Genomic DNA, 10,119 nt, shown 5'->3' with positions numbered 1-10,119 from the left:
ATGTCTCATCATAAGATAAATCAAATAGAAACACAATATATAAACCAAAAAGAAGTATAATAAAATGTCTAATCGTCAACTAAAGTATCTAACGAAGTCAACTGTCATGCACAAAAGTTAAGGACAAACACTTAATAATTTTTTGTTTCTTTGTTGGTTTCACAATGCAAGTAAATCAATGGTAACCATGGAGAGCTCACCTCCCAACCTATGTCTCTATGGAACCACCCCCAAGTTTGGAGAACCAAGGCTAAATAGGGCACAACCAAGAAACGACAAAAAAATGCAACAAAGCCAACAAAATAACAAAACACCCCTTTTTCAAGCTTTACATAATAGGCCACTCAAAGACCCATTAAAGAGGGCGAAGGTGGACTAAACCCAAGAGGAGATGCCATACACAAAGAATTATAACCAAATTAATATGCCTCCACAAAGATACAAGATAACAAAAACATCATGCCTTCAGAAGGCTTCAAGATAGTCTAATCCTTCTCACAAATATCTCCCATTATACAAATCAATGGTAACCATGGAGAGCTCACCTCCCAAACTATGTCTCTATGGAACCACCCCCAAGTTTGGAGAACCAAGGCTAAATAGGGTACAACCAAGAAATGACAAAAAAAGCAACAAAGCCAATAAAATAACAAAACACCCCTTTTTCAAGTTGTACATAATAGGCCACTCAAAGACCCATTAAAGAGGGCAAAGGTGGACCAAACCCAAGAGTGCTGCAGTGGCAGAGCAGAAAAATGCTACCAAAGGCAACATCGTTGAAATGCAATAGGAAACTAATGTTATGTTTTATGTTTGTTTTAATTTTAAATGTTTTCAATAATGTCCTACATGTGGTGGCATAATTGGAGTAGCAATTCGATGAGCTCTCCAAATATAGCCACCTAGGACCAGGAGTGATGGATTTTTTAGATAGAGTAGTTGTTTTTAATTCGTAGTTTGAGTGTTCAATAATTAAAAGAATCCCATCAGGAAGTTGGTGACAGTTTTTTTAAAAAATTCTTTCTGGATAGAAAGAAAACGTTTCATATTCCTTCTAGATGGAGAAAAAAAAGTTGGTTTTTTAAAAGAAAGCTTGTTTTATGTAAAGTGTGGCGATGGAATTAGAGAAAATAGAAAGTTTCCATGTTTTTTGTTGATTTTCTATGTTTTTAGATTGGAGTGTGGATTTTTACTTCTCTTTCCATCTTCTACAAGTCAAAATTCTAAAAAAAAACCAAGAATGTATTGAAGTAGGTAGATTGTATGTAAGTTGTTTTATTTTTTTTAAATTCCTCCAAACTTCAGATTTTCTGAGTTTTCTTTCCAGGGAATCGATTTGTGAGATAGCATATATAAGTTAAATCATTTTGAGAGTCATTTCTTTTGTCATGAGGATTGATTCAACTCCCTGCGATCGATTCTGAGGTCACAGGAGAGTATGTACATAAGCCTTATTTTCCTTTTTCTTTGTTTTTCTTTGTTATTTTTTGCTATGTTGGTCATTAATTCAGACAGCCATGTAGGATTATGCATGCAAGTCGATTGAATATTGATATATTCATCGATATATAACAGAACCACGATGTGAATATGGTGAATAGAGGCATGTTTTTAATATGAATGGATAATGGACTGAAATGTCCTAGTTTTCAGTGTTAGAAATTGGCCCACGATCTTCATGATAAAAGAAGAATTGTTGAGTAAAATCACAATGTGTAGTTGTAGTGTGATGACAGTAAATCTTAAATTTCATTAAGTCTTAAAATTCATGTCACAAATCATCATACATATACATTGAATGGTTAAAGAATGTTAGGGTGGTGTCAAGGTGTTCCTAAAATCCATGTCACAAGTTGTTATATAAATATATTGTTCGAAGAAAGGATATAAATGTGGTGTCAGGGGATTCATGAAGTTCATGTTACAGATTTTCATGAAAAGTATACATATAAAGAGATGCAATTAGTAAATCATTAAGTTTGGTTTTAGATTGATCTTGGAGGATGTATGTGTCCCTTGAAGCAACTCAGTTGAGTGAGTGATTCCTCCTGAGTTTTCCAAGGTGAGGCTCTGCATAATTTTTGTATCAGAGCTAAATAGTTGCAGGTTGTGAAATTATATGTTGAGCATCCCTGATCAAGATTCTTCAATAGGGTCAAGCAAGATGGTGACCAATGTAGAGTTAGCGAAGAAGGTTGAGGAGCAAGAAGAACTTCTCCAGAAAGAGAATTGTGAACTGAAGGGGATATTGGTAGAATTAACTAGTAAGTTGGAACACATGAAGACTGTAGTTGAGAAGAAAGAAATGAAAGAAGAAGTAGAAGAGGAGGAAGAAGTACCCAAGGATGAGGAGGATGAAATATTTGAGAATGAGAAGCCATTTTTTAAAGCTTTAAAGGCTTTGGGAGGAAAACCCATCGAGTTACCTATGTTTACAGGAAAGATGGACACTGAATTAGTGTTGGAATGGATTGAAGCTTTAGAGAATCATTTTGAATGTGAGAAAGTTTCAAAATCACAGCAAGTTAAATTGGCTAAGTCCAGAATGAAGGGAGCAACCCTTACATGGTGGAATTTTGTGCAGGAAGCAAGGGTAAAGGAGGATAAAAGGAAAATTTGTTCATGGAAGAAGATGGTCTCTATGATAAGAGAGACGTATCTTCCTGAAGACTATGAAGTACAGTTACATCAAAAAAGGCAGAATCTCAGACAAAGGGATATGGATGTTTGCACTTATACAGAAGAATTTCAAAAGTTGAGTCTGAGATCAAAATTTGCAGAACCTGAGAGTATCAAGGTAGCAAGATACCTAAATGGTTTAAGGATGAACATACAAGAGGAGTTGCAGTTGTTGAGTCCTAACACTGTAACTAAGTGTTATCAGCTAGCTTTGAAGGTGGAAGAGAAAATCAAAAGAAGACAAGAAAATAACAATAGAGGTAGAGGAAGGCAGCCATTCAGAGGAAGAGGTACATTTAGAGGAAGAAGTCCAAATTTTCAGCCACAAACAGAGATGCATAATGAAGTTAACAAATTTGATAATTTCAGAGAAATTTTTAGGGGTAGGAGGCCAAATTTTAAGGGAAGATCACCAGGAAGAACGAATGGACCAATAAGATGCTACAACTGTAATCAAGAAGGTCATATGGCACACAAATGTCTAGCAAAAGCAAGCTCTAGTACTCATGGCGAAAAGAGAATACACCTGACACAAGAAACTGATTTACAAGAAGATTCAAAAAGTTATGGTTATCCAGAAAAGGAGGAAGCACTTATGATGAGAAGAACACTATTGAAGATGCTTGTCAAAGAAGAACCACCACAAAGGAAGTCCATTTTCAGAACTACTTGTAAATCTGGAGGAAAAGTTTGCAAGGTATTGGTAGACTCTGGTTCTACAGAAAATTTCGTAGCTCTTGAAATGGTGGAAAAGTTAAAGTTACCAAGAATACCACACCCATATCCTTACAAAGTATCTTGGCTAAATAAAGGACAACATACTATAGTGGAAGAGCAAGCTTGGGTGGAATTTCAAATTGGAGCCTATAAAGACAAATTATTGTTTGATGTTGTTAATATGGATGCATGCCATTTACTTTTTGGCAGACCATGGCAATATGATCTCAAGGCACAACATGATGGAGTGAAGAATACGTAGACCATTACAAAGAATGGAAAAGTCATTGAATTGATACCTTTAGTTGAACCAAGTCAAGAAGAATCAAAAGCTGCAGAAGCTAAGGTTATGGTAATGGGTAAGAAAGATTTTTTGAAAGAAGTGAAAGGAAAGAAGTGTCCACTCTTTGCATTGGTTCCTGTACTCAAAGATAAATTACAGAATGATGCTAGAAATTAGATTGAGGAAGAAAAATCAAAGATGGAATCTTCAAACTTGAAGGTGGAAGTGATAGAAAAGAAGAAACAAAAGGTACCAAAAGAAGTGGAACCAATTCTGGACAGGTACAAAGAAATTATAGCTGATGGAATACCAAGAAGTCTCCCATCAGTGTGAGAAATCAGTCATTGTATTGATCTCATACCAGGCTCAACATTACCCAATAAAGCCGCATACAAGCTAACACCACAACAAAATGAAGAAATGGCTAGACAAATTGAAGAGTTACTCGAGACTGGTTTGATTGGTAAAAGTTTAAACCCATGCGCAGTACCTACAATCCTAGCACCAAAGAAAGAAGGAACATGGAGACTGTGCACTGATTCGAGAGCATTGAACAAGATCACTATAAGGTACAAATTTCCAATGCCTAGAATAGAAGATTTACTTGATTGTTTAGGGAAAGCAAGATATTTTTCAAAGATTGATTTAAAAAACAGGTATCACCAGATAAGAATTAGGCCAAGAGATGAATGGAAAACAACATTTAACACAAATGAGGGATTATACGAATGGAAGGTAATGCCATTTGGATTGTCTAACGCTCCTAGTACTTTTATGAGACTTATGAATGAAGTTTTGAAGGATTTTATAGGAAAGTTTGTGATAGCGTATCTAGATGACATTTTGGTTTTCAGCAAAACAAAAGAGGAGCATCTAAAACACTTAGATTTGGTGTTGAGAAGATTACAAGAAGAAAATTTAATGATCAATCTAGAGAAATGCAGTTTTATGCAAGAGGAACTGACATACCTTGGCTTTGTGATCTCAAAAGGAATGCTCAAGATGGATCAAGCTAAGGTAAGTGCAATTCTTTCATGGCCAACTCCTAAAACTATTACAGCAGTTAGAAGTTTTCATGGATTAGCCACTTTCTATAAAAAGTTCATTAGAAATTTCAGTTTGATTTGTGCACCTATTTTGAATAATATAAAAGGAGGGAAAAAGTGTAAATTTGTTTGGACAGAAGAAGCAAATAAAGCATTTGAACTTCTTAAGCAAAAAGTGGCCCAACAACCAGTCCTTACATTTCCTGATTTCAATAAAGTCTTTCAGATAGAATGTGATGCAAGCAACATAGCCATAGGAGATGTTCTTAGTCAAGAAGACAAACCTATAGCCTTTTTCAGTGAGAAACTCAATGAAGCCAAACAGAGATATTCATCATATGATTTGGAAATGTATGCCCTTGTCCAATCCCTTAAGAAATGGAGACACTATTTGCTACCCAAAGAATTCATTGTCTACACAGATAACCAGGCAGTTAGTTTCATAAACAGTCAAGAGAAATTGAATCATAGGCATATGAAATGGGTAGAGACATTGCAAGCATTCAATTTTTCTATTAAGCACAAGAAGGGAGTCACAAATAAGGTTGCTAATGCGTTAAGCAAGAGAGCTTTAACTACATCACAAATTCAGTTGGAAACTATAGGCATTTCAAATCTGAAAGGTATGTATGTTGATGATGCTGATTTCAAAGACATTTATCAGGCATGTATTAATTTGGATGAAAGGTACAATCGTGAGTATGCTGATTTTCTGGTTCAAGAAGGATTATTGTTCAAGGGAGGACAACTTTGCATCCCAAAGTGTTTAATGAGAGATAATATCATACAGGAGAAATATAGTGGGGCATTATCTAGTCATTTTGGACTAGATAAGACTTTAGAGTTGGTTCATAGAAACTATTTTTGGCAAAAGTTACAAAAAGATGTGAGGAAATTTGTGGAAGAATGCACCATTTGTCAAAAAAGTAAAGGTAAAAGTACCAATGCATGATTATATCAGCCCTTACCTATTCCTTCAAGACCATGGGAAAGTATTAGTATGGATTTTGTTATGGGATTACCAAGAACTCAAAAGGGGTATGATAACATTTTTGTTATTGTGGATAGGTTCAGTAAAATGGCACATTTCTTACCATGTAAATCCACCAAAGATGCCTCATACATTGCAGATTTATTCTTCAAGGAGATAGTGTGAATTCATGGATTACTACTGAATATTGTTTCAGACAGAGATGGCAGATTTGTAGGTCATTTTTGGAGGACCCTTTGGAAGAAACTTGGCACAAATTTATCTTTTTCATCTACATATCACCCACAAATTGATGGTCAAATAGAAGTTGTCAACAGATCTTTGGGAAATTTATTAAGATGCCTTACAAAACAACATGGAGAAAAGTGGGATTTCATACTTGCTCAAGCAGAATTCTCATACAATGATACTATGAATAGAAGTATAGGGAAATCTCCATTTCAAATTGTGTATGGTACACATACAAGAGGAATTCTCAAATTGAGGGAACTTCCAAACACCTTCCCGAGTAGTTCACATGGTGAAGCATTTGCTGAAGCTATTAAGGAGGTCCAAGATCAAGTCAAGTTGTAGCTACAAAATTCAAATCAGAAGTATAAGGAAGTTGCTGATCAGAAAAGAAGAGAAGTATAGTTCAAAGTTGGTGATTTAGTATGGGCATATCTAAGGAAAGAGAGGTTACCTCAAATGAAGAATACAAAGTTACTACCTAAGAAGGTTGGTCCTTGTCAAATTCTAGAAAAATATGGACAGAATGCATACAAAATTCAGTTACTTGCAAACATTGGTATTTCACCTATATTCAATGTTTGTGATCCCACATGATACAAAGGTTCTGAAACAAAAGTAGTACATGAAGATTCAGTAACAAAAGATTTGCAACAAGTACCTAAACCAGCACCACTCCAATTGGAGAAAATCCTAGATACACAAATAAAGAAGACTCGCAGAAGACAATACACTCAGTACTTAGTCAAATGGAAGAACATACCAGTGATAGAAGCTATTTGGATGGATGAGAAACAAATCAACAAGTATGGTTCATCAGTTCAAGATCTCATCTCAAGTGGACTTGAGATTCTTTCTACAGGGGAGTATGCTGCAGTGGCAGAGCAGAAAAATACTACCAGAGGCAACATTGTTGAAATGCAATAGGAAACTAATGTTATGTTTTATGTTTGTTTTAATTTTAAATGTTTTCAATAACGTCCTACATGTGGTGGCATAACTAGAGTACCAATTCAATGAGCTCTCCAGATATAGCCACCTAGGACTAGGAGTGATGGATTTTTCAGATAGAGTAGTTGTTTTTAATTCGTAGTTTGAGTGTTCAATAATTAAAAGAATCCCATCAGGAAGTTGGTGACAGTTTTTTTTAAAAATTCTTTCTGGATAGAAAGAAAATGTTTCATATTCCTTCTAGATGGAGAAAAAAAAGTCAATTTTTTTTAAAAAAGCTTGTTTTATGTAAAGTGTGGCAATGGAATCAGAGAAAATAGAAAGTTTCCATGTTTTGTGTTGATTTTCTGTGTTTTCAGATTGGAGTGTGGATTTTTACTTTTCTTTCCATCTTCTACAAGTCAAAATTCTAAAAAAAAACCAAGAATGTATTGAAGTAGGCAGATTGTATGTAAGCTGTTTTATTTTTTTGGATTCCTCCAAACTTTAGATTTTCTAAGTTTTCTTTCCAGGCAATCGATCTGTGAGATAGCATATGTAAGTTAAATCATTTTGAGAGTCATTTCTTTTGTCATGAGGATCGATTCAACTCCCTGTGATCGATTCTGAGATCACAGGAGAGTATGTACATAAGTCTTATTTTCCTTTTTTTTTTGTTTTTCTTTGTTATTTTCTGCTATGTTGGTCATTAATTCAGACATCCGTGCGGGATTATGCATGCAAGTTGATTGAATATTGATATATAACAGAACCACGATGTGAATATGGTGAATAGAGGCATGTTTTTAATATGGATGGATAATGGACTGAAATGTCCTAGTTTTCAGTGTTAGAAATTGGCCCACGGTCTTCATGACAAAAGAGGAATTGTTGAGTAAAATCATAATGGGTAGTTGTAGTGTGACGATAGTAAATCTTAAATTTCAGTAAGTCTTAAAATTCATGTTGTAAATCATCATATAGATACATTGAATGGTTAAAGAATGTCAGGGTGGTATCAAGGTGTTCCTAAAATCCATGTCACAGGTTGTTATATAAATATATTGTTTGAAGAAAGGATATAAATGTGGTGTTAGGGGATTCATGAAGTTCATGTTATAGATTTTCATGAAAAGTATACATATAAAGAGATGAAATTAGTAAATCATTGAGTTTGGTTTTAGATTGATCCTGGAGGATGTATGTGTCCCTTGAAGCAACTCAGTTGAGTGAGTGATTCCTCCTGAGTTTTCCAAGGTGAGGCTCTGCATCAAAGAGGAGATGCCATACAAAAAGAATTATAACCAAATTAATATGCCTCCACAAGGATACAAGATAACAAAAAGATCATGCCTTCAGAAGGCTTCAAGATAGTCTAATCCTTCTCACAAATATCTCCCATTATACCCCCCAAAGTGCAATATCATAAGTATGGAAACATGGAGCCCATACTCCATGTTAAATACATCTTCTACAAGAGAAGATACTCTACACTTCAAGGGAAAGCCCAACTAATCCCTTCACCCACAAGACCAATACTTCCCTCCCAAGTGTGAGTGATGCCTTGCATCCCCAAAATCAACATACAAGGAACACAAAGAAAAAAATGCAAATCAAAATACTCATTACACATAAACAACAAAATTCTAGGCTATAAATCATGAATGCAAGCACAAATTTTCTTCATGGAAAGAGAACCACCCTTGATCACAAGTAATGGAAACCGAGGGTTGATGAAGAGTTTTACTTCCTATACTTTCTCCAATCCTTCTGTATGTTCAAAAAGGTATCTAAAACTAGAGGGTAGCTGAACAACCACTAAGTCTTAGAAAAACCCACTAAAAAGGCCTCCAAACCGCTACTCAACCATGAGTCATGAATGAAAAGAGATTACAAGTCCTTTTCGTTCCACTTTTGTCCCCTCTCATAAATGAGAGGTAAACCAAAAGTGCGAAGAAAGGAAATGGATTTGACCTCCTCCATTTTTTCAACTTTGAAGGGTGGTCCTATTGGAGGGTCATAGATATGGTTTTGACATCCTAATGACCAAAATTAAACCCCTAACCCATTGTACACCCAATAGGCTAGTTAATTTTTACTTAAATGACACCCTAGGAAAACTTGTAACCCCTCAAAAGTCCATTAGAAGTTTACCTATGGATTTTTCTTGATGAACTTCACTTAAGTCTCTATGATCAATTGGGTTTACTTGGATAACCTATTGGGTCTTACCCTAGGGTAGGTATCTCTCACCAAGCCCTAAGTAGACATGTCACTACCACATAAATAATACAAGTGTCAAGTGATACTACAAAATACACTTCACAATTATAAGTGACATGTTTAATTCTCATAATGCAATTTAATCTTCATCCAAATTATATTTAAAAATAAAATACATCACAACAAATTTTTAATCTCTTCTTTAGATTAAACCTTGGCTTCACGATTTCCACATAGGTCTCACCTTGATTCTTTGATTAAATTCCATGGTTAGTTCCTTGCGCATTAAATCCAAGTATCAATAGTCCAAGGAAATCATATACATATAAATCAATGTTACATAATTTGAATTCAACATTTGACATTCATAATTCAAAATAATTAACTTTTCCTTTCCAAGAAGTGTTCCTAATCTAATCCTCATATACTATACTAGCAAAATTATCATCATGTAATACTTATAAAAATAATTTCCAACTTTAAAGAATAGTCCACTTGTCAGTTCCAAATCTAACCACAATTTAATTATCATCATCAACATAATCATTTGAATATATAGCCATCAAAGCATATAAGATAGGTCCTAATCATCATTATAAGTGAAATCAACATAATATGATATAAGATATCTCTACCTAATCAACCTAATATGTATCAAAAAAGCACATCATAATATTATCAATACACAAATGTACATCCACTATGCTATAACGAATCATGGGTGGAACCTTGCATCAAATAATATTTTACTTCCCAAATAATATTCGTAACCCAATTCTCATCTAAGGTACTTGCAGAATTTAAAACATCATGTGAAGTCTATAGCATGATTTTTTTTTTTTCAAAACATAATTCATATGTCAATTCCAACCCAACTATAATTCCACTTTAAAGTGCATGCAAGAACCCAATCATCCTATACTATCTAACTAGCCTCAATCTCCACTTTAATAAATAATTCAACTTTGCCAACATATGTAAATCTCAACATATGTAAATAACTTTAGAACCCTTATCAATGG

The sequence above is a fragment of the Cupressus sempervirens genome, chromosome 7, assembly GCF_028749045.1.
Source record: "Cupressus sempervirens isolate cs-2001-9-10 chromosome 7, ASM2874904v1, whole genome shotgun sequence".
Taxonomy (NCBI): domain Eukaryota; kingdom Viridiplantae; phylum Streptophyta; class Pinopsida; order Cupressales; family Cupressaceae; genus Cupressus; species Cupressus sempervirens.
The sequence above is the reverse complement of the archived record's forward strand: the minus strand, read 5'-3'. Positions refer to the sequence as shown.